The 23,695-nt window shown below is 37.6% G+C and overlaps 1 long non-coding RNA gene across 1 annotated transcript in view; it reads right to left on the bottom strand.

Annotated features, from left to right (window-relative positions):
* Window positions 1-2,918: 2,918 nt before the first annotated feature.
* Window positions 2,919-23,695, bottom strand: part of LOC132649354 (uncharacterized) — a 37,570-nt gene continuing 16,793 nt past the window's right edge. Inside the window, exon 3 of the long non-coding RNA XR_009587797.1 lies at window positions 2,919-3,595. This is a non-coding gene — a long non-coding RNA (uncharacterized LOC132649354). The remainder of the gene's footprint in view (window positions 3,596-23,695) is intronic.

Below are 23,695 nucleotides of genomic sequence, written 5' to 3'. Positions count from 1 at the left end.
TAGAATATTAAAATAATATTTACAGAATTAAAATTGACTGGGGATAATTATTTTTTCTGACTGAATTCAGAAAGTAGCAATACTTTTTAATTTAATTCAAACCCATGCTTTTCAGTTGTTTGAAAGTGATTTCAAAATTAATATTTCTATTTAGAAAGTGTGACTAAGTAAAGATAGATCAAATAGTTCATCTATTCATCATCTTTTCATGCTGGGGATTTGGAAAAAAACTATAACCAGTTCTCCAAAAGTGATCAAATGCTCATGCTGAACTGTGTATATTTCAAATAAGCAGATATTCTACAGAATAAAGGCAGGTATCCAGGCAAGCAGGGTGCTTGATTTATTTCCCACGTCCCATGAAACAAAGGGGTAACACCTATGTGGGAATACACAGGGCCAATAGACAGAATATCTGTTCCCATGTGAAAGCCAATCAATTAAAATGATTCTTCTCTGAACTGAAGTTGAAGTGGTTTCTGAAAGCATAGAAATAAGCACAATTTTAATAATGCCAGACTGAGGAGCTAAGCTTGAGTAAAGAGCTCACATGCAGTTATGTAAATGTGAATGTGAAGTGAAAGATGTAATGACGTCATTATGTCAAGTGCTATGAAGTTTAGTGAATCTCTTTAGCTTCTAGCTGTGAACTATTTGAGAATGACAAAAGTGCAAGAAAGAAGGTGAAGAACATTTTAAATTTAATGCATCGGGGACTTAAATTATGTAGAATAGCAGTGTACATGAACGTATAGTTAAATTCCAGTAAAATGCTTTCCCTATCTGGACAAGATTGAATAGCAGTAAGTGGATTCACCCTCCTCCAACATTTCAAAAGGACAGATAAAATGCATGAAACTATTTGCTTTTATACATTCTGTATCAGACTTTGTCCAGCGATACCTAAGAGAAATTAAAATGATTCTATTCACAATTATTGAAAGGAATACTATAGTAACAAACATTAATATGCATTGGGGGAAATGGCAATTTAGCCATACATAGCATAAAATTGTTGGATTTAAAACATAGCAATAGAAGGATAATATAAATAAAATTTATTTATTTATTTTTTTTTGTGAATGGAAGAATAGCTGTGTCACTAGTCTAAAAGCAATGGGAGTCATCAAAGAAGAAGAGAAAGAAAACACAACAGAATCTCTTTGAAGAAACACAACCAAGGACCATGCATGGAGATAACCTAGAACCCCTGCTCAGATGTAGCCCATGGTAGCTCAGTATCTGAGTGGGTTCCCTAGTAAGGGGAACAGGGACTGTCTCTGACATGAGCTTAGTGGCTGGCTCTTTGACCACAACCACTCCCTGCAGAGGGGGGGGCAGTCTTGCCAGGCCACAGAGGAGGACATTGCAGCCAGTCCTGATGAGACCTGATAAGCTAGGGTCAGGTGGAAGGGGAGGAGGACCTCCCCTATCAGTGGACTTGGAGAGGGGCAGGGAGGAGATGAGGGAGGGAGGGTGAGATTGGGAGGGAATAATGGAAGGGGCTACATCTGGGATACAAAGTGAATAAACTGTAATTAATATAAAAAATAAAAATGTAATTAAAAAATTTCAAATTTGGCTAAAACTGTAAACTCAACAATCAAAGTTGAGAGAAATCCAATGCAAGAAACATAAAAAAGTCAACTTTCTCAAAAGCAGTGGCAGAAGGGAAAAACACTAACAGCAGCCGAAGAGGGAAGTATACTAGGTATAGAAAAACTCATGCAAAGAGGAATGTTACTTAGCCCTGAAGATGTTCTGTCCCCTGCAGTCATGTGGAGCAAGGGTACCATGTTACCCTGAGATATCCAAGCATAGGAAAACAAACATGGGGCATTCTCTGTCATGTGTGAAAGCTGAGGAAAATCAACATGAAAGCAGCATGAGGAGGTTGGAAGGGAGAGAAGAAGCTCCAAGAGTTAGGAAGGGAAAGAAACCAACATAAGAAAACTCATAAAAACAGCCAAAGAACCAAAAACGAAACCGTGAAAATAAGAAGTGCATGGGCTGAGATGGAAGACTTATGCTGTTATTAAAATCTTTTTTAAAAGTTAACTATTTAAGACTTTAGCAATTGGGAATATATAACATAAGTAAAGATAAAATATATTGTAAAAATGGCAAGAAAATTGAGGAGAGAATTAGTTTTGAAAGTTTCTTATATTTTTGGGGCAGTAGAACACATTTTTTTTTGAAGATTGTCAATGTTAAGGAAAAGGTGTCATGTACAAGTTTCAGGGGTGCCAATAAACAACATAGAAGCAAGGAGACATAGAATCAGTAAATTAATACGTGAAATAAAACACGATCTTTACTCAATTAAAATACACAAAATATTAGCATGAACTAAAAACACATCCCAAAGTCTGTAGATAAACTCAATTCCATTAAAAGCACATTATTTTTTAGTTGTCTAATTTTAAATCTCAGAGATGTTGAGCCTGATTAAAAATGAACCCACTAAATACTGCCTGTTAAGAAATGTACTCTAGTTATGACATAGAAAAGAGATAATGGAAAGAAATAGAATGATACCTGACATATTAACAATAACCAGATAAACAGGGATAATTATTTTACTATCCCTTGAAGTTATTATAGAGCAGAAATCTGTTCCTAGGAAAAGGAACGTGGTTTTGTAATGCTAAAGGTGAGTGATGCAATTTTTAGTAGGCAAAGATTTTCCACACAGTAACTTCTATATGAAGATGGCTTCACTGGTACATTCTACTGAATACTTAAGAGAGTATTATCCTCAACACAAAACAAAAAAATAAGGAGAGAGAAACCATTCTCAATTCATGTTTTAAAACCAACATTAATTAGATTATAAAATAAAAGTTTACAAAAACAACCTAAAGGTCTATTTCACAGGATATACAGACAGAAAAGTTTTGCAGAAGTCACATCTGATAGAGAGAATTATTTCCTGTTATCAAACACAAAACCAGAAGATGCTATGAAGGCTGTTGAGTGAGAAAAGCCATTAAGAGCCCCACCCAACTGTGAATGATGAAAACCATAATAATGATGAGCTGCCTTGGCAAGACATGCTTATTAGGGCTCAGCATTATGGCACATGCTTTTAATCCCAACATTTGGGAGGTAGAGGAAGGTGACTTTGAGTTTGAGGCCAGTTGTGTCTACGAGTTCATTTCAGTCCACGTAGGACTACATAGTAATAACTTTGATGAAAGAAAATAAACATATATCTATTGGTGCATGAGTATGAAGCGGGCAACCAACAGCTTTCTAATTAGAGATGAGGCCTGCTCCATTTGAGGAGACTCAAGCTTGGAACTGGAAAGTTGGCCAACAATTCATGGCTGCTACATTCATAGAGCCTATTACTAGTATTTCGTTTAAGATGTAAAGCATCGAACTGCCCAATACTTACTCTAATCCCTACAGAGTAATGTGACTCTTGCCCCTCATCATGAAGATTCTTCATGCCCACAGGCTGGCTAAGGCGGAGACTCACAAGCTGTCACTATGCAGAGAATGAGTGATTGCTGTAAAATACTATCTTTTGGGTATGACGAGGTCCTTACACTCATCAATTCCACAGCAGCTATGGTTCCTGGCAGACAACCTGAAAAAGATCAGCTGGTTAGATTCCATTGTGGTAAGAGAAGGGACTCACACAGTCCAACCTATAACCAAGGAGCTATTAGCAGTTGATAGCCCCTGTGGGACGGAGAGTCCATTTTCCAGTGATGTGGCTACAAATAGGTTGCCCATGATGTAGAGAATAGGACCCTATACCCCATGCACTCAGGGTATAATTAGACTTTGTGGATTGTAGAGGTGAAGTTGGAAGGGAGCTTTTTGAGTGAGGGGAATCCTGGAGGTCTTAGGGAGACTTGAACAAGCCTATCAACACAAGGAAACACACATAACAAAGAGTATATGAGGAGTTGTTCTACTTGTCATCACTGCAGAATTTCAAAAGAAAATGTCTGTGGGATATGTTATATGCCAGTTAGAATGCCTAGATATGGAACACTGACATCATGAGAGACTGATGAGAGCATGGAGCAACAGGAACTCTCTCACTGCTGCTGATAATAGCAAACAGTATAGACACATGGCCATGTGGTAGCTTCTAACAAATTAAGCTCATGCTACATCATCCAGTAAATGGACTCGGTGATACTTTTACCAGCATAGCAAGACTTAAAAACCTGTATCTCCACAAGCACCTGCCGATCTGAGTCAACAGTGCTTTCAAGGTAATTGTTGAAACTTGAAAACAACCAAAATATCTTCTAGAAGTAATGAACGGATAAGCTGTGGTCCACTCAGACAGAGGGGAGAGGGCTGTATATATGTATATATGTGTATGTGTGTATGTATAAGTGTATTTGTATATAAAAAATAATGCATATATATGTATACATGTATATGTGATGTATATATGATATATGGATATATGTGTATGTTGTGCACATGTATATTTGTGTATATATACACGTATGCATATATGTGCATATACGTGTATATGTTACAACATTTATGTTATATATTATATTGCTATAAGGTAATATTATGTCAAAGGTATTCAAAGGTATGAGAGAACTTCAAGTGCTATTAGTAAGTTACAGAAGCGATTGTTAAATTAACTTTTACTCATTATATATTACCTAAGTTTATTTTGCCTATAGTATGTGTTACATTTTATAAATCTTATGTTGTTTTGGGAAAATGAGATATGACATCATTAGAACACATAGAGGAACCTTAAGTGCTATTGCCAAGTGACAAAGCCACTGTTTACCTGATTTTTATTTAGTATATCACACCAATATTTTCCTTGACTGCAGCTGCGTGTTTGGATTTCTGAGAAGTCTAGCCTTTCCTCTTTATTCACCAGTAAGTTACTGTCTTTTTATAGATGGTGTTAGGATTATGGTTTACCCCACTCTCTTCTAATTCCAGGAACCCCCTTCATCATTATTTCATGGACTTTCCTTTCCTGGAAGAATTTTCCTGTGTGACAGTGGGAATCATCTGAGACAGTGCCACAGACTCTCGTGCTCTCACTCAGGCTGCAGAACACTGTAAGTGTGGTGCACTTTTCATATAGCCTCTGTTTGCTGCAGTGTCTGGACCATAAAGGCCTTGTTTACTCTGTCTTTTAAGCGGGAAGATGAGCTGATCTTCTGACTCTACCAAATTGGAAATCTTTATCACTGGTGTTTTGAGCAGCAAAGCTATGAGCTGGAAACAAAGAGAAAATTGCTATATTCAATGAAGATGAAATGTTTAAGAGGATTTTTAGGTGTTATTACTCCACAGTTTGTCGTTTCTAACATTCTCTCTCTTTGGTAAAATGGCCAATTAACACATCGATTTTTAAAATTATCACAGGACAAATATTTTCTGGGATTATTAGGAATGGAATTACAATATGTCAGATAGGAGTCTTTCATAGAGCACATTTTATTTCATTATTCAGTGAACTTCTAAACTCCAGAGAACATTATTTGAAATGTTCTCCATCCACGAGTAAGATCACTGTGAAAGGTTTTCTTTCCATATTTGTGTCCATTTGGTCTCCTGAGCTGAGGTCATTCTTCCTCAAGAGCTGTGTCCCTTTTGTTGAAAATAGTCTTTTGAGAATCACTTGCACAGATTATGAGTTCCATCATTCTTCTGATGTCAGACTCCCAGGCTCACACTCTCTGTTCAGCTCTTGGGAAATATACATTATTATTTTACTATTAACATTTCTAAAAGTATTGGACATTTAGAACATTCTAGCCCAACATATGTGGGTTTTATTAAAATTGCTGGACATTGGGTTTATAGTGTTCTTCATATTGCTACAGAATACAATACTATGCTTCCCATGCTTTATAGCATGTGAACTAACAGACACATATAGGGGCAGTGTTTTCAGATGCTCGGCACTTTGAAAGGTGTGGGCTTTTCCCCCCGAAGCCAGAGTTCTTGGTTGCCATTTCATCTAGATCCTTTGCTTAGACTTTACGTACCAAGATCTTGTTCTTTCAATGCCACATTCTGGATTCACCATTACGCTGTTCTGACATTTCATTCATGGCTCTTCTCGTTTACCTTTTCTTCTCATCTGGATCATCACATTTTTACAGCCAGAACAAAGTTGCTATTCCTGTGCCCCACGGGCACTCAGAGATGGCACAGTCCTCCTTCTCTTTCATCTTTAATTCTAATTTTCTAGTGCATTAGAAGGTGTAGATTTGAGTGGGTGGGTAACTGGGGAGGAGTTGGGGAAGGAAAAACCATAATCAGAATATATTGTATGACGAAAATAACTATTTCAATTAAAAATAAATAAAAATAAAGTAAAAGATTGAGATATCTTAAAAATAGAGAAAAAAGAAAAAATATAAAAGAATTAACATAATGTTGAATGCTTACATTTGTGGATCTAAATTATTGTAGCCCATAAGCATTAACACCAAAAGATTTTTTTCTAAAAAAAAGAAAATAGAGCAGGATTTTCTAAACACATGCCTGCACACGCTCTCCCTACATTAATTACATACTTAATGTAGTGCACAGCCAAGTATGTGAAGAGCAACGCTTAGTAACTCTTCTATCTGCAGGAGAAAATGCCAAATCTGACATCAGACACGTAGTCATTATTAAATCCATCCTCCTAGAATGCTCCTCTCTTTATTTGGAAAGAGACACACTTTCACTTTTTTTTAAAAAAATTAAGTTACCTCTTCCTTTTGACTGTTTGCTTCATCTAAGAGCACCACTACAAAGAGAAGTTGAAAGATTTTTTTAAATTTCACTATTAAATAATTATATAGAAACTGACAGAGTGACTCATTAGTTGAATCCATTAATCTCATCAAAGAGAAGGATCCAGAAGGAATTGAGAGGAAATGGTTCACTACTTTCTCAGTTAAAAGGACTCCCTCCACCTACATTTTAACAAGGGAGGTTTTATATTTAGATTGACTAAGGAAGTAGAGGTCACACTTTATATTATTTGGGGGATGACTGGAGAAACCAGTGGCATACATAATTTTTTTTTCTTCAATTTCAGGGATAGAAAAGCAATTAAAAAAACCTTAAAATATAAAATAATGAATACACATACTGTGAGAAGCAACAATTACTGTATGTGATGCTAGCACTTTTCAGAGAATTGTACAAATCTTTAGAAAGAAATAGCATCTTGAATCCAAACTTTGTACAACATCCACATGCATACACACACAACAACACACACACAAATACCACACACAGTGACACACACACACCTACAAGCACACACAGATTCACACACATACATATATACACATATTCACACACAGAGACATACAGACATACATTCGCAGACACACACACACACACACACACAAGCACACATGGACAAACAATGATATACATATGCATATGCACATACACAGACACATGGACACACACATGTAAACTCACAGGCACACACATGCATACATATGCACAGACACAGGGACAGTTATACACACAGACATACATGCAAACAAACAAACAAGGCACACAGAGACACAGCACAGAAAACTCCTCTTATTCTTTATTAAATGGTTATTGAATTCTTAGCTGTGGTCTCATAACAAAATTCAGCAAACTGCCTTTGAAAACTGGATTTGCCTATTTAACTGAGAAACAAAGATTTCTGGCAAGATTAGTGTATGCATGAGGTTGGATTCAATTGGATTGAAAGTTTTAGTAGTTTCATTTAGAAATGCCTGAATAATTCACCTAATATCACCATAATTCCCATTTCTTATCTGCAAATGGGCAATAAAAACAGCTGATTTGGAGCTCCACAAGGAGAGCAACAGAACCAAAAAATCTGGGCCCAGGGGTCTTTTCTGAGACTGATAGTCCAACCAAGTACCATCATGGAGATAACATAAAACTCCTGCACAGATGTAGCCCCATGGCAGCTCAGTGTCCAAGTGGGTTCCTTAGTAATGGGAACAGGAACTATCTCTGATATGAACTCAGTGGCTGGCTCGTTGATCACCTCTCCCTGAGGGTGGGGGGTGCAGCCTTACCAAGCCAAAGAGGAAGACAATGCAGGTACTCCTAATGAGACCTGATAGGCCAGAGACAGATGGAGGGGGAGTGGCACAGGAAGAGAAGAGGGAGGAAGGGTGGGTTTGGGAGGGGCTGAAGGAGGGGGCTACAGCTGGGATACAAAGAGAATAAACTGATTTATATAAAAAAGTACATTTAAAAACAGCTGATTTGATAATCTGAGGGTGATATTAACATCTGCCAGCTAGTTGCCTTTGCCCCACCCTTCGGTAGATGCCCAAAGGTGCCCCAGTCTTTGGTCCTTTGTTTCTTTTTCTGGTACCGATGGAAAAAAATAACAAAAGAATGAAACTGAAAATCTGGGGCTTTAAATGAAGAATATTGAATTGCTGAGAAGCAAGATCTTTCAAGATGTAATAAACCAGCTTTCATCCCACGAGAGTTGTAGAACTCACCGAAGGGTAAAGAGTTATTACAGAAAAGCAATAACCACTGTACTGGGGAACTTAAATGACTCACAACAAGGGGATGCATAAACCACTCAAGACCTCAGGAAAGGAATGGAGGGGCCTGGGTTTTCTGTAGAATAGATGGTTGGCTACTTTCTCCACTCTGCACTATGCCCCCGCATTCTGAGGAAGCCAGGAATGCAGCCCTGCCCTTCCTGTCTCTTTTCTATGTTTTTCATGCCACCCTGAAAGACTGTCTTACACAGCATTTCAGATAAGGTGGGGGTGGGCAGTGGATGGGTATTCCTTGAACCATTCTGTTAGCCTGTTGAAGGCTGACTCATTCAGACAGCATGTCTAGCAGCATTTCAGTTCAGGCAGATGGACGAAGTCTAAATTTAAAGGGTAGTGGTTGCTAGTATCATGCAAGCAGGACTTACCAACAGCCTAAACTAAAACATGCACACATGTATTCTTTGCCTGGTAGGGTTCTAGTACCCTTGAGACATTCTATTGTCAGAAAGTTTTCTTTAATGTGTACATAGTTTCTCTTTATTAAATTAAGTTTTTTTATATTAATTACAGTGTATTCACTTTGTATCCCAGGTGTAGCCCCTTTCCAAGTCCCTCCCAATCCCACATTACCTCCCTCATCTCCTCCCATTCTCCTCTCCAAGCCCAATGATAGGGGAGGTCCTTCTCCCCTTCCATCTACCCTTTATCAGGTATATCAGTTTATCAGGTCTCATCAGAACTGGCTATATTGTCCTCCTCCGTGGCTTGGCAAGGCTGCTCTCTGCTCAGGAGGTGGGTGGTCAAAGAGCTGGCCACTGAGTTTATGTTAGAGAGAGTCTCTCTTCCCCTTTCTAGGGAACCTGCTTTGATGCTGAGCTGCCATGGGCTACATCTGAGCAGGAGTTCTAGGTTATATCCATGAATGGTCCTTGGTTGGAGTATCAGTCTCAGAAAAGACCCCTGGGCCCAGATTTTTTGGTTCTGTTGCTCTCCTTGTGGAGCTCCTGTCCTCTTCAAGTCTTACCATCTTCCCTTTCTTTCTTAAGATTCCCTGCACTATGCCCAAAGTTTGATTAAGAGACTCAGCATCTGTTTTGGTACGCTGCTGGGGAGAGTCTTTCAGAGGCCCTTTATGGTAGGCTCCTGTCCTGTTTCCTGTTTTCTCCTTCTTCCAATGTCTGTCCCATATGTCTTTCTGAGTGGGTATTGATCATCTTACCCAGGGTTCTCCTTCTTGCTTAGCTTCTTTAGGTGTACAGATTTTAGTATGTTTATCCTATATTATAGGTCTACTATCCACTTATAAGTGAGTATATACCGTGTGTGTCTTTCTGCTTCTGGGATACCTCACTCAGGATGATCCATTTGCCAGCAAATTTCATGATTTTCTTGTTTTTAACTGCTGAGTAGTATTCCATTGTGTAAATGTACCACAATTTCTGTATCTATTCCTCCATAGATATTATCACTATTACCCTCTAAAACAAACATGGCTGCTGAATCTGCTCAGAACAACATTTTCAATTCTGTGAGGGATAGCTGAAACATTACAACCTTGACAACTATTCAAAACACGCACACACAGAAATCATCGCTGCACTATAACTTAGTTTTGACTGTGTCCAGTAGTTAGCAGAGTTTCAGACATCATAGGGACTTGGTGAGTTTTGAAATCAATTTGAACAGTCTCCCGGCATCATTTAGATTATGATTGTATTTACATTTTCTTCTTCAAGTAATTATTTCATTACAAAGGTCAAAGACAAAAAAAAATCATGTTTATCGTTTATACTTTAGACTCAAATGTACTCTAGAAGTAGAATAAAGACTTTTTATTCAGCCCTGAGAAAATATGTCCCCTCAATAGAAGTACTATGGAAATGTCTGTTGCTGGTTCTGCATCATTATGGTACAAACACACATGTTATCATAGTTTTCATAAAAACTGTACCGTAAGAGTTTTGGATCTTTATAACTCTCCCATGACAAAGTCATTCTTCACTCTATTTTTTTCTTTAAATTTTGAATAATGGAACAAACCTTTTCCTTTGGAAAGTCAGGTCCTATGTGGTTTCCCATCTCAAAGGGCTATTTATCTTTCAGGATGCAATGTACATGTGAAGTGATTAGCTGTTATCAGCTCAATCAATGATTGATTAATTTAATTGAATGATTCATAAGCACTGGCAGTGAATGAGGAAAGTTGTCTTGTTGGGATTAATTGTGCTTTAATACATGCATTGGGTGTGAGCAGAAGAGGTACAGAGGGAGAACATTAAACACAGCCAAGAAAAGAGATTGAAGGCAAGACAGGCAAGCAGAGATGATTAGGAATGTTGTTATTATAACAAGAACCTCTAGCCTCATCTGCAGAGGCAAGCATCAGAATTATTTATAAACTTAGGATTCAGTTACTTCAGCTTTTAAGCCCTTCATCCTGCCTGTCTCCTCAGACATCACTCAGTTTCTGCCTCTCATCTGGAGAGATTGTGATGTGTACATATAACTCCATGTTTGGATAGTAATAATTTTCACTTGCCTTGAGTATCTTCTATGAGTGAAACAGTGGGAGTACCAAGTAAGAGAGAAATCCAAATTCATGGAAATCCACTCCACTGGCAGTAGTAAGACCCTCAGAATTTCATATAATATGTGATAAATTTGGCTTGTACTCAGAAAGAAAGGATGCCACTTAGACATGGTTAGGGGAGAGTGCCAGAAAGCCTGTTCACACAGCGGTTGAGTTTGTTTCTCTGTTTATTTGAGACAGTGTTTCATGTAGCTCAGCCTGGCCAGAAACTTTAAATAAAACTGGCAATGATGTTGAACCACTGATCCTTCTGCCTCTACCTCCATATGGGAATTATAGGCACTCTCCACCAAACCCAGTTTTTGTAGTGCTTAAGATCACATTCAGGGTGTTCCTACATATTAGGTTATCACTTTACCAACTGAGCTATCCTGTCACCCCATCTTGTATTTTTCTGATGAGTGCTTTAAGAGTATGCACAAGCACAGATGTTAACCACACAAGCTAGGTGGGACTAGTATAGGAGAAATATTCACACATAAGATGAAGAGGATAATTATCAGTTGGAAAGAGATCCTTCTTTCTTTTTTAATTATTTATTAATTACACTTTATTCACTTTGTATCCACCCTGTGGTTCCCTCCCTCCTCCCCTCCTAAACCCTCCTTTCTTCCACCCTCTGCATCCTTACTAGGGTACAGACTTGGAGAATGAGATGCATGGGCTACATCTGTGCAGAGGTTCTAGGTTATCTCCATGCATGGCCCTTGGTTGGAGTATCACTCTCAGAAAAGACCCCTGGGTCTACATTTCTTGTTTTTGTTTTTCTCCTTGTGGAGCTCCTGTCCCCTCCAGGTCTCTCTATCTTCCCTTCTTTCATAAGATTCCCCGTACTCTGCCCAAAGTTTTGTTATGAGCCTCAGCATCTGCTTTGATACACTGTTGAGTAAAGTCTTTCAGAAGTCCTCTATGATAGGCTCCTGTCCTGTCTCCTGTTTTCTCCCTCTTATGATTTCCATCCCATTTGCCTTTCTAAGTGAGAATTGATACTCTTACCCAGGGTCCTCCATCTTGCTTAGCTTCTTCTACATTTTTAAAAAATTCTTTAATAATTACATTTTATTCACTTTGTATCCCCCCTGTGGTTCCTTCCCTCCTCCTGTCCTAATCTCTCCCTTCCTCCACCCTCTGCATGCATTCCTCTTCCCAAGTCCACTGATAAGGGAGGTCTTCTTTTCCTTCCTTCTGATCTTAGTCAATTAGGTCTCATCATGAGTGGCTGCATTGTCTTCTTCTGTGGCCTGGTAATGCTGCTTCCCCCTCAGGGGGAGGTAATTAAAGAGCAGGCCAATCAGTTCATGTCAGAGACAGTCCCTGTTCCTATTACAATGGAACCCACTTGGATACTGAACTGCCATGGGCTACATCTGTGCAGGGGTCTTAGGTTATCTCCATGCATAGTCCTTGGTTGGAATATCAGTCTCAGGAAAAACCCCTGTGCTCAGATGTTTTGGTTCTGTTGCTCTCCTTGTGGAGTTCTGCTCCTCTCCAGATCTATGAAAGAAGTGGATCCTTCTCTTTTTAACCTTTAAGAATTGTAGATGTATTTCTGTACACAAAAACAGACATACAGACACATGTGTGTACTAGCACATGCACAAATTCTGTATTATTGCCTATCATACTTTGTATATTTTATTACACTGTGTGCATGTTTTTATTCTTGAAATTCAGAAGTTATATAACTAATGGCTCATTTCTAAGGGATCTTGCTTCTGATTTGGCTATTCCTACGGTTATTTCTATGTTGCGGGTATTTAATTCATTAAAGTACAAAGGAGATATGATTTTCTTAAAGCTACTAATTTTCTCTGAAGTCTGGAAAATTCTCAGTCATTGCCTTCTCAAAAGCTTCTTTAGATTCTTTATATATATTCGTTCTGCAATCAAGTTGAATGTGTAGGAGACGTTCTCATTCGACATGTGAGCTCTGCACTCTTTATCTTATTTTCCATCTCTTTGTGCAACATTTTATATAATTTCATAAATTACTTCTTCAATCATGTTTTATATACTCTTAATTCTTCCATTATGTATTTTTCAACATCTTTAATACCACTTTTTTATTTTAGAAGACATATTTTGTTCTTCATTGAACACAGACAGCATTTTATATTTTCTTGGATTTAAAATTTTGCTGTGGAATATATCAAGCATGCAGATTTTATCCTCAGTGTCGTAATTCCTACAGTTAGAGCAACCATACCTGACATTCTGTTTTCTTATCACTGCCTATTCTCATTCATTGTGTCTTGTTTGCTTGCATATACTTTCTGATGTTCACTATGATGTAGTCAACTGAAACTTAAATTTAATTGTCTGAGGCCATTGGTTGAGGAAGGGTCGAGGCATAGATAGCTTGCCTTTGCTTTTCTGATCACCTAGAACAGTATCAAAGTGAGGCTTTTCTTATCTGGTATGTGGTTCTCTATAAAATAAAAGTATGAAAACAGAGTTCAGAGATAAGTGATTCAAAGTGAAGAAAGAAGTCATACCATGCTAAAAACTGACACATTGCCCTTTAAGCAATCAATAGCATTTTATAAATTTTAAAGAGAAATAAATGACAGGTTCAACACTAGGGTCCTAGGCAGACTGTCTGTGTGTCAGTGTTTACAGTAAGTTTAAGGTAAGGCAAAAGCATTCAACAAAGTAAATTAGGTAGTAATGTATTATAATATACTATAATATGATATAAATATATGCTCCCTGAATATATATATATATAGCATATAATATGTATTTACTGAATGTATCTAATATATAATACATATTACACAACATATAACATTCAAAAATATGTAGTTATATGTGATATGATACATAATTATATAATATATTTAATTGAATATGTAAGGTACAATGATTTATAATATATAACATAATGCATAATGTGTAATATTTACATATATTATAGAAACTATATACTATATAATACACAGCCCCTGGACATATGTCATATATACATTCCTTGAATTAAATGTACATACATTTATACACACACAGACATATGTATTATGTGAATATTTATTATATACATTCATGGACTATAACATATACATCATATTTTATATGATGTTTATATTTTGTATATATGTATTTATAATTGTGTGTATATATTTACTGAGTATTTTATATAATCAGGGAAGAAATGATGAAGGATTAGAGGTAAAATCATAGTAGGGCAAGAAGGATGAGAATAACGGGAAATGAAGTTTGTGGTTTTAGATTGAAGTAAAATATATAGAAAAAGTTAAACAACTGAACTAATGCCTAGCTTCTTGGAGTGGGTCAATGACTGTCATGATAGGCATTTACATAGGGAGGCAAAAAACACATATGAGGTTCCAGCCTCCACAACTCTGTTTTGGCTTAGTTCTAACTTTGGATGCGGATTTGGGGTGTGGGAATACTGTGATCAACAGATATTATTTTTCTAAAATGTTTTCTGTGACAATATATATGAGAGTTTCACCATAAAAAATATAATATGTAGGGAACTAATCAAGGATATGACTTGGAAGCCATCTTTACAAAGATTATAGGTAAAATCAAGAGTTTCATGAGGTTGAGTATAATGAGCCTTTCTCAAGGTAACTTAAATGACAGGATCCCATGGGTGCCTGAGTGTCCATGGTTTGTGGAGTAAGAATCAAAGAAGAAAATTTTAGGGAAATATGTGTCGATAGGAAAATTAGAATAGAATTATGAAATTTAAGGAAGCACATATATTTTAAAATAAAATCACAAATGGGAACAGCATAAAATACGTTTGGTACAATTATAATGAGAGACCAAGGGTTTTATAATTAGGGCATAGAAAATATCTTCTATTGATTTTAACTTCATTAGTATTCTATTGCAAAAGATCAAGTAGAATGATCTGGTCCAAATATTTATTAATATCTGTAACCCAGATCAGAGGAATACAGCAGTCAGTCAAAATGTGATTGAAATGGAAAGAGACAAATAAACAAAATCATTATCAACTTAAGTTATTAAAATAATCTGGGAAGGTTTACATTTTTCAATAATTTTAGAGATGTGAATATATTTCAGCCTCTATTGGAAGGACATTCAGGTAGACTGGAAGTAGATGCAGATAAAATTTTGAGGAAACTATAATGGTCACAAGGTGAAAGGATGGATAGGAGGACACAAATGAAGTGGGTAAGAAATAAGATGATACAGTATCTTGTTGAGATGAAGGTAGCATTTGTGAGATATTGAAGTTTACCATCCACCAACATCTAAATGACAGCAAAATCTCTATATTATAATCAATATTAAGGAAAGAGCTAGTGCAAAATTTAGGTGCATGCAACATATCAAGTAATGTTATAGTATTCAATTCTCCCATCAAATATAGTGAGGGGCAACTCATTCTGTCTCTCCTTCCACTTTCACTCTTTTTTTACCAGATAATGGAGGCACAGAATACTTACAGAAATATCCCATTGCCAAAGTCAGCAGGAGAAGGCTCCGAATGTGAACGCCATATTTCAGCCACAGCAGCTTGGCCATGATACTTGCCACTGTAGGACCGAACTTACTTGTCTAATCATCTCTAGATATCTGTTATCTTTTATTGAAAGCATTCTTTATTTCCTGCCTCAACAATATCTCAGGGCAGGCTGTATTTCTTGTTTCTGTACAGCTTGCCTGCCTTCTGAGTTTTAGGACGGACGCTGCAAATCACAACTACCCAAGGGAACATAAGGCCATCACAGCTCTGGGCTTTTTCTACTGCTCAGCAATAGGCTCTTTGGGGTTCAAAGAAATTCAATTTCTGACGATTCTAGAGAGAAGATGCTGGTATGAAGTAAAAGAAAAATAAAATTCTGAGGTGGATTCTGCTAAGTGAAAGCAATGGGGTGGGAAAGAATGATACAGGTGAAATAAAAAAACTCTAGGCAATAAATACCAATAAATTGTGAAGTGATTTTTTTTTTTAGAATGAAACACAAATTATGCTTTTCCTCCCACATACAGATGCTATAACTGTTCTAATTGATGGGAAGCTGATACAGCAATTTTTTTTTTCCCACAAAGATGTTTGAATAAAGAAATCATCTGCTACCTCATCATTGCAATGAAGATGTTACCATTCTTTCTCTGGCATGTATGATATGTATACAAGATGCAAAATAAACATTTCACATTGCATTTGCAACAAAATAGTGTAAAAAACGCTTTCATGTAGCAACTTAATATAGCTTTGAATATTAATCTCCCTCAAGTAAAAATCATTAATTGGACATTTTGGGTAATTACTTTTCAATTTTTACTATTGTAGCTAACACTGCTGTGAACATGCTGGTTTCTAAGTATTTTACTTCTGTTGAATGACATGTTTTAAATTTTTATTAATTACAGTTTATTCACTTTGTGTCCCACCTGTAGCTCCCTCCCTACCTCTCCCTCTTTTTCACCCATGCCCCTCCCCCAGCCCAGGTCTTCCTCCCCTTCCTTTTGATCCTAGTCTATCAGGTCTCATCAAGAGTGACTTCATTGTCTTCCTCTGCTGCCTGCTAAGGCACCTCCCCCCTCAGTGGGAGGTAATCAAAGAGCAGGCCAATCGGTTCATGTCAGAGACAGCCCCTGCTCCCCTTACTAGGGTGCCCATTTGGAGACTGAGCTGTCATGGGCTACTTCTGCGCAGGGGTTCTAGGTTATCTCCATGAATGGTCCTTGGCTGGACTATCAGTCTCAGAAAAGACCTCTGGGCACAGATTTCTTGGTTCTCTTTCTCTTTTTGTAGAACTCCTGTCCTCTCAAGGTCTTACTATTTCCCACTTCTTTCATAAGATTCCCTGCACTCTGCCCACAGTTTGGCTATAAGTCTCACATTCTGCTTTTATACCCTGCTAGGTAGAGTCTCTCAGAAGCCCCCTGTGGTAGGCTCCTGTCCCTGTTTTCTCCCTCTTCTGATGTCCATCCTTTTTGCCTTTCTGAATGGGGATTGAGGATCTTCCCCAGAATCCTCATTCTTGATTAGTTTGTTTAGGGGTACAGATTTTAGTATGTTTATCCTATATTATATATCTAATATCCACTTAAGAGTGAGTAGATACCCTGTGTGTCTTTCTGCTTCTGGGATACCTCACTCAGCATGATCTTTTCTAGTTCCCACCATTTTCCTGGACATTTCATGATTTTTTTTTTGTTTTTTTTTACTGCTGAGTAATATTCCATTGTATAGATGTACCACCATTTCTGTATCCATTCCTCAATGGAGGGGCATCTAGGTTGTTTCCAGCTTCTGGCTATTACAAATAAAGCTGCTACAAACATGGTTGAGCAAATGTCCTTGTTGTATACTTGAGCATCTTTTGGATTTATGCTTAGGAGTGGTATAGATGGATCTTGAGGCAGCACTATTCCTAATTGTCTGGGAAAGTGCCAGATTGATATCCAAAGTGGTTTTACAAGTTTACATTCCTACCAGCAGTGGAGGAGGGTTCCCCTTTTTCCACATCCTCTCCAGCCTTTTTTGTCACTTGAGTTTTTGATCTTGGCCATTCTGATGGGTGTAACATAAATGCTCATAAGAAGGGTTATTAGGTTAGAAGGAGTTAATCATTTTACATTTATTTTTGCAATGAACTAAAGAATCTGAGTTCTTAATTTTCCTTTCAATTTACTTAAAATTTTTCCTGTATATGGAATACTTGTCTCTTCAGGAATTTTTTTTTAGTGAAACAATGCTTCCTCTTGATTTTATAAAACATATTCTACCATTATTCTTATATGTCCTGTAAAATCTTATTTTTAAAATGTGAACACAATCCAACTACTTCATGATGTGGAGATTAGATCAGTCAATCTTCTTTGATCTCTTTCTCCCAGTTTGTAAGAGGGTGACTCTAAGCAGTCCAGTGGAGAACTGAAGACCAGTCCTCAGATAAGGTGTCAATTCAAAATGGAAATAATTAGAGTTTCCCAATTAGAAGCCAGTTAGACTGTGACCTGAATAGGAAGGACCATGCCTCTGTCTTGTTACATCACACAGAAAGGTAGTTTGGTAGTTTGGTGGTGTGACAGTCCTGATAGATTCACTTTATGGGATAGGAATAAACCCCAGAATATATAGAAAACTCCCCAAATGCACAACCCTTTGCCAGGAGGTGGAAATAAATCTTTAAGGAGCTCAGAATTAAGTAGTGAGTATGGCTTTTTTTTTTTTTTTTCCTGTGTTGACTGAAGCTTGGGACTGTAAGTCTAATGATGTTGTTACTTTTTTCCCAAATATCTGAAGCACTGGGAATATAATATTTTGGTAAAGGGGTTGACAGTCTTGTCTTAGAAATGATTCTCTCTTCTAGGATTTTTTGTTTGTTTTCTTGCTCGTTTGCTTGCTTTTGAATATTGGCACTCTATACAAAGTTACACAGCCAAAGTGATTAATAATCATTGAACACAAGGCCAGAGCCTCTAGATCATTACACCACTACATTCATGAATTCAATTTCTGCGATGTCAGAAGAGACAAACAACTGTGAAATCCCCCATGTAGGGTCTTTTGCATGAGACTCTGGAGAAATCAGACTCACAAGGAGAGATCTGCCTGGGGTGATTAGGTGGCATTTAACTTTATTTAAATGTGCGAACACTTTTAATAAGGCTCTAGAGGTATTATGAAGTTTGCAGAATTTTTCTATTAGAAAAATGTTTTATTTTGCTTGATAATACATAGAAAAGCCCTTATTGTGATTAGCATGTGAATAGTGGGATCATCTTAACACTCTTGTTATTAATATGACAGATTTGATTTTCCCAAAGGTGACAATTGAACCCCAGTCTCAGATCAGTTAATCCTTGTATTTATGTAAATTGAACCTTCCTACCTTGTAATTTGGTTCTGGAGTGCACTGGATTTCCTGCTGCCCTGCAGGGCTTACACGCCAATTTAAATCCCTAAGTTACTGGCCTACATTCTCTGATATGAAGATGTAGATTTCTTGCCTGAGTTTTGAACAATGTCTGCGTGCTTCCTTCTGGTAATGGTCAGTCATGTCACTTGTGGGATCCTGAGGCTCAGTGCCACTGCATCTGCTTCTGAACCTTGTGCCTCCGTTCGCTCCACCCTGCTTTACTGATAGCTCATGATTACACACTGGAGCCTGTATTACAGAAGGAAGAAGGGTAAATGGAAATAGGAGGTGGGCGTGGGGGATGAGATGAGTTACTTTATTTTTACTTCTTTTTACCGTTTCTGGTTTGGACTTCAAATTCCCTCTCACTGAACATATCACAATTTCCTTCCCCCTCCCCCATCAAAATATTTCCCTTGCTCGCATCAGTGCCTCTCTACCTACCTCTTCACTAGTCTTTGCAGTGCTACTTCTGCCTCCATCTTGGATCTATGTTCCAGAACATCTCTGTAGGTTAAGTAGTTATGGTTTTGCCATGAAGCATTATCCAAAAGACTCATCTATGGTAAAGTGCTAACTGGTCTTTTACTATTTTGTGAGTTCTTCCTTCCACCCATCTCCACCCCTTTCTACCCTTTCAAATCCTAGCACTAGATAGGAGAGAGAAAAGGATAGAGGGGAAAGGGAGCAATGTTATCCTTAGACTTCTTCCTGCTGATTAGGGGCCTCACGTTCTTTGAGGCAAGTTTGATTTTTGCCATTAGGATATCTAATTTCTTCTTCTTGTCTCTTTTTTATACATGACTATTTAACAAACAGCAACCAACATCCAACCATCAACCCACCAACTGGGGCTGTAGCATTTATATGAGTTTTGAAAATCCCCAGAATTCCAAATGTCACTCAGACACAGAAACTATCTGCAGCTGGCAAAACCACACCTCTGCTAGAGCACGAGGCAAATCATAATCAGCTGCTGCAATGCAGCCCCATATCCCCACACCTTGGATTAAAATTAAAACCTATTCTTATAATATTTCTGTGTTTTGAAAGAAACCACAATTTCAAAATTCTTACTATAGTAAAGAATCCCAGATAGCAGATATAGTCACTAAGAAATAGTTGAATCTTAAGAGTTATGATCCTATCAATGAACTAATCTCTTGATGGATTCATAATATGATGGTTTTATTAGTGGATGAGTCCAGACTGGAGGAAGCAGGTCATTGTGGATATGCTTTTGAAAGGCACACTATCCCAGTTCCTCCCCTTCCTTCTTCTCCTAATGTTTTTGATCTTCTTCCTTCATGTGTGCCATGAGGTTACATTCCCTTTCACCTCTGTGATATTCTACTTATCCTCAGACCAAAATCATTGGAGCTAACTGGCCATAGACCATAACATCTGAACCCATGAATGGAAATAAATCTTTCCCCCTTTAAGTTGCCTTTCCAAGGTATCTGTCACGGTAATAAATAATGAACCCATAAGTATGTGATTCCTGAATCAACACACTTTGACTTACTTCTCTAAGGCTGCCTGTTAAAACAGCATTCCTCAAAGAGAGGAATTTCTGCCTTTGCTTAGAAGATACAAAAAATATGCATTCATCACTGAATTCAGCAAGAGTACATAAAGCCCTGGTGGCTTGAAGGCATCAGATAGAGAGTCAAATAGAAATTCAGATTTTTTTTTTAAATCCACAGATTCTTTTCTTTTTAGTGTTTCCTGTATGTTGGCCATTTCACTGGAGTCCCTTTCATTTACTCATTATTTTATCTGTAGAAAAAAAAAATTTAAAAGGCCCACATTTGGTCCCCTGACAGCTCTCAGTTTTGTGGCTGCCTATCCTCTGTATCTATTGATATGCTCACTACTTTCCAAATTATTCCAACATGTTCTCATCTAAAATCATACCTAAAAAACTCTTTTCTCAGCCTGGATAAGTATTAAATATTTTTATATATTTATTTTCATCCAAACTCTTTCAAACCAGAGATATAAATTTTCCTAAATTACTCAGTATATTTTGGACATCTATAAAAATATGAAAATACAGGCCCTCCAACATATAGCCATAGTACATATTGCAGTAAATTGGATATGAGCTACATTGTTCAGAATCAATTCAAGTATATAATGGTGGTCAGAGGTGTGCATAATGAATACAAAGCGAGAAATGAATTAGGAATGAGGCAAATCTAAACTCTAGTCTTTTTTCAGACACTAAGGGTATGAGTAACCTTAGGAACCCTAAGTCATTTAATGCATTTCAGTTTTATTTTTTTCTGAAAAAAGGAACGACATACATATGAGTTGTCTTTATTAGGAAATTTCCATCAGAAAACCAAATTTGTTATAATTTTAGAAGAGTGGCATTTTACTCTATTGATTAGTAACTTAAATATTAACACATAATATCTTTGAGAAATCCATAAAATATTACTGTGTATTGTGATCATATTTATCCCCTTCCTCCTCTGAATCTTGAGGAACTATCCTTTCCAAGCATGTAAACATACCCCTTCTCAACTCCATACCCTTTCTCAAAACACATTTTGTCCTTTTAAGGCTACCAATGTGTGCATGAGTATAAAGCCATCCACTAGAGCATGGTGAACTTAGTAAGGGAAGAAAAATGAATCATTCCATCCAGTAGCCATCACAAGCCGATAACTTCTTAGATAATGGTGGGGTCTTTTTTGTTATTCCTCCAACTAGACCATGATATTGAGTAGTTTGATCTTGCATGACATTTCACATTCTTACCAAACTTTTTGGAAAACAAAACAAAACAAAACAAAACAGTGCGTCTTCTACACTTAATAATTGTACTAAAATTGTCAGTTAATATTCACTAAGAAGAAAAGAACAGGAAGTCATAAGTAAATATGTTAAATTACACTTGAGAACCAGTCTCAATATTTTAAAACCAGGCCATGTATTTATCCTTTAAATACCTGGCAGTTTTCTTCTTATTTTGACAGCAGGCATCTTTTTTTTTCCCTCCTTAATTTTATTTCAATAAATAGTTTCCTGCTATGCCTGTATATCAAATGAATGAACAACTAAAAATGAAATCTAAAGAAAAAAAGTGTGTTGGGGCAAGGTTTGTGTAGATTGACAGGTTTAAATTTTTTCCATAGAAATGGTGGCATGCCTATCAGGAACTCAGGGAGTATGACATGGAAACAGTGTGGGGTGCTATTGAGAGCCTCTGTTCCTTTGTATATTTCATGGACTATTTAGCCATTCTGGAGTTTGTTTCTCTCCTGGAGGATGGAAAAGCAGGTACATTACAGTGGATGAAAAAGTAGAAAGTTTTTTGTTTTTGTTTTTTGTTTTGTTTTGTTTTTTTGTTTGTTTGTTTGTTTGTTTTTTTGCTGGAATATTATGTTTAAGTGATCCTTGCAAAGAGCCAGCACAGGTTCTGGCGGGCATTTGGCAAAGCAGGTAGATCTTGCTTCCAGTCATTATAGGAAGAGGGAATTATTTCTTCCTGGTGTCACCGCTCTGACCAGAGAGGCCAGATCACAACCTACTGTTGACAATGATGACTAACAGGCTGAGGCGCAAGTCACATCACACTGTCAGCCTGCACCGCATTGCTGACAAAGACATTGACCTTTGGTGGACTTGATTCACTAAAATAATGAGAGGTCAGGAGAAAACTCATTTGCATAATGTAAGGAATGTATATGTTACTGCCAGAGAAGAATGCCATTTATAATAAAAATGCTAAGCATTCTGTCCTTCTTAACTAGACGTGTAACCCCCGGGTCAGACACAATGCAAGTACAAACCCTCAGCATGTTAATCGGATGCAGACCTTGTAGAGTTTTCTGTTTGGGGCGTTACTGAAGCCTTTCGTGGTATAAAGCAGGGAAAGAGTAGACACAAGGAAAATACCATGAAAAGAGTTTAGAACTGGAATGCAAATTCCTTTGTTATTCTTGTTTATTGTGACCTGTGGCACAGGTCATGTATTTTTCCTGATGCTTAGCATCTCAAGTATGAAATGAGGACAGTGATGCTGTAGACCTAAATGAAACAATGCCTCAAATACTTAGGTTTCCATCAGGCCTGGGTATGAAATAAAACAGGTGCTGAGATTCATAGCCAAATTTTGGGCAGAGTGCAGGGAGTCTTATGAAAGAAGAGGGAGACAGAAAGACATGGAGGGGACAGGAACTCCAGAAGGAGAGCAACAGAACCAAAAAATCTGGGCCCAGGGGTCTTTTCTGAGACTGATACAAGGACCATTCATGGAGATAACCTAGAACTCCTGCACAGATGTAGCCCATGACAGCTCAGTGTCTAAGAGGGTTCCCCAATAATAGGAACAGGAACTGTCTCTGATACGGAATCATGGCTATTGGATCAGCTCCACCTGAGGGAGGAGCATCCTTACCAGTGCACAGAGGAAGACAAAGAAGGGTCAGATGCAAGGGGAGGAGGACCTCCCCTATCATTGGACTGGGGGAGGGGCATAGGAGAAGAAGAGGGAGGGAGGGCAGGATTGGGAAGGGATGGGGGAGGGGGCTACAGCTGGGATACAAAGTGAATAAATTAATATAAAAAATAAAAATAAAAAAGACTGCTCACGGCGTTATCTTAGCCTAGGTCTTCCAAGAAGCACTCACAATGAAGACTTGTTAGCGAATTGTCTGTATGAGAGAAAACGTGGAGTCACCAGGGCTAGAAGAGCAGACATGTCTGTTGTGAGTATGACTCTGAACAGA

Source organism: Meriones unguiculatus, chromosome 1 (genome assembly GCF_030254825.1).
Source record: "Meriones unguiculatus strain TT.TT164.6M chromosome 1, Bangor_MerUng_6.1, whole genome shotgun sequence".
In the NCBI taxonomy this organism is placed as follows: domain Eukaryota; kingdom Metazoa; phylum Chordata; class Mammalia; order Rodentia; family Muridae; genus Meriones; species Meriones unguiculatus.
The sequence above is the reverse complement of the archived record's forward strand: the minus strand, read 5'-3'. Positions and strand labels throughout refer to the sequence as shown.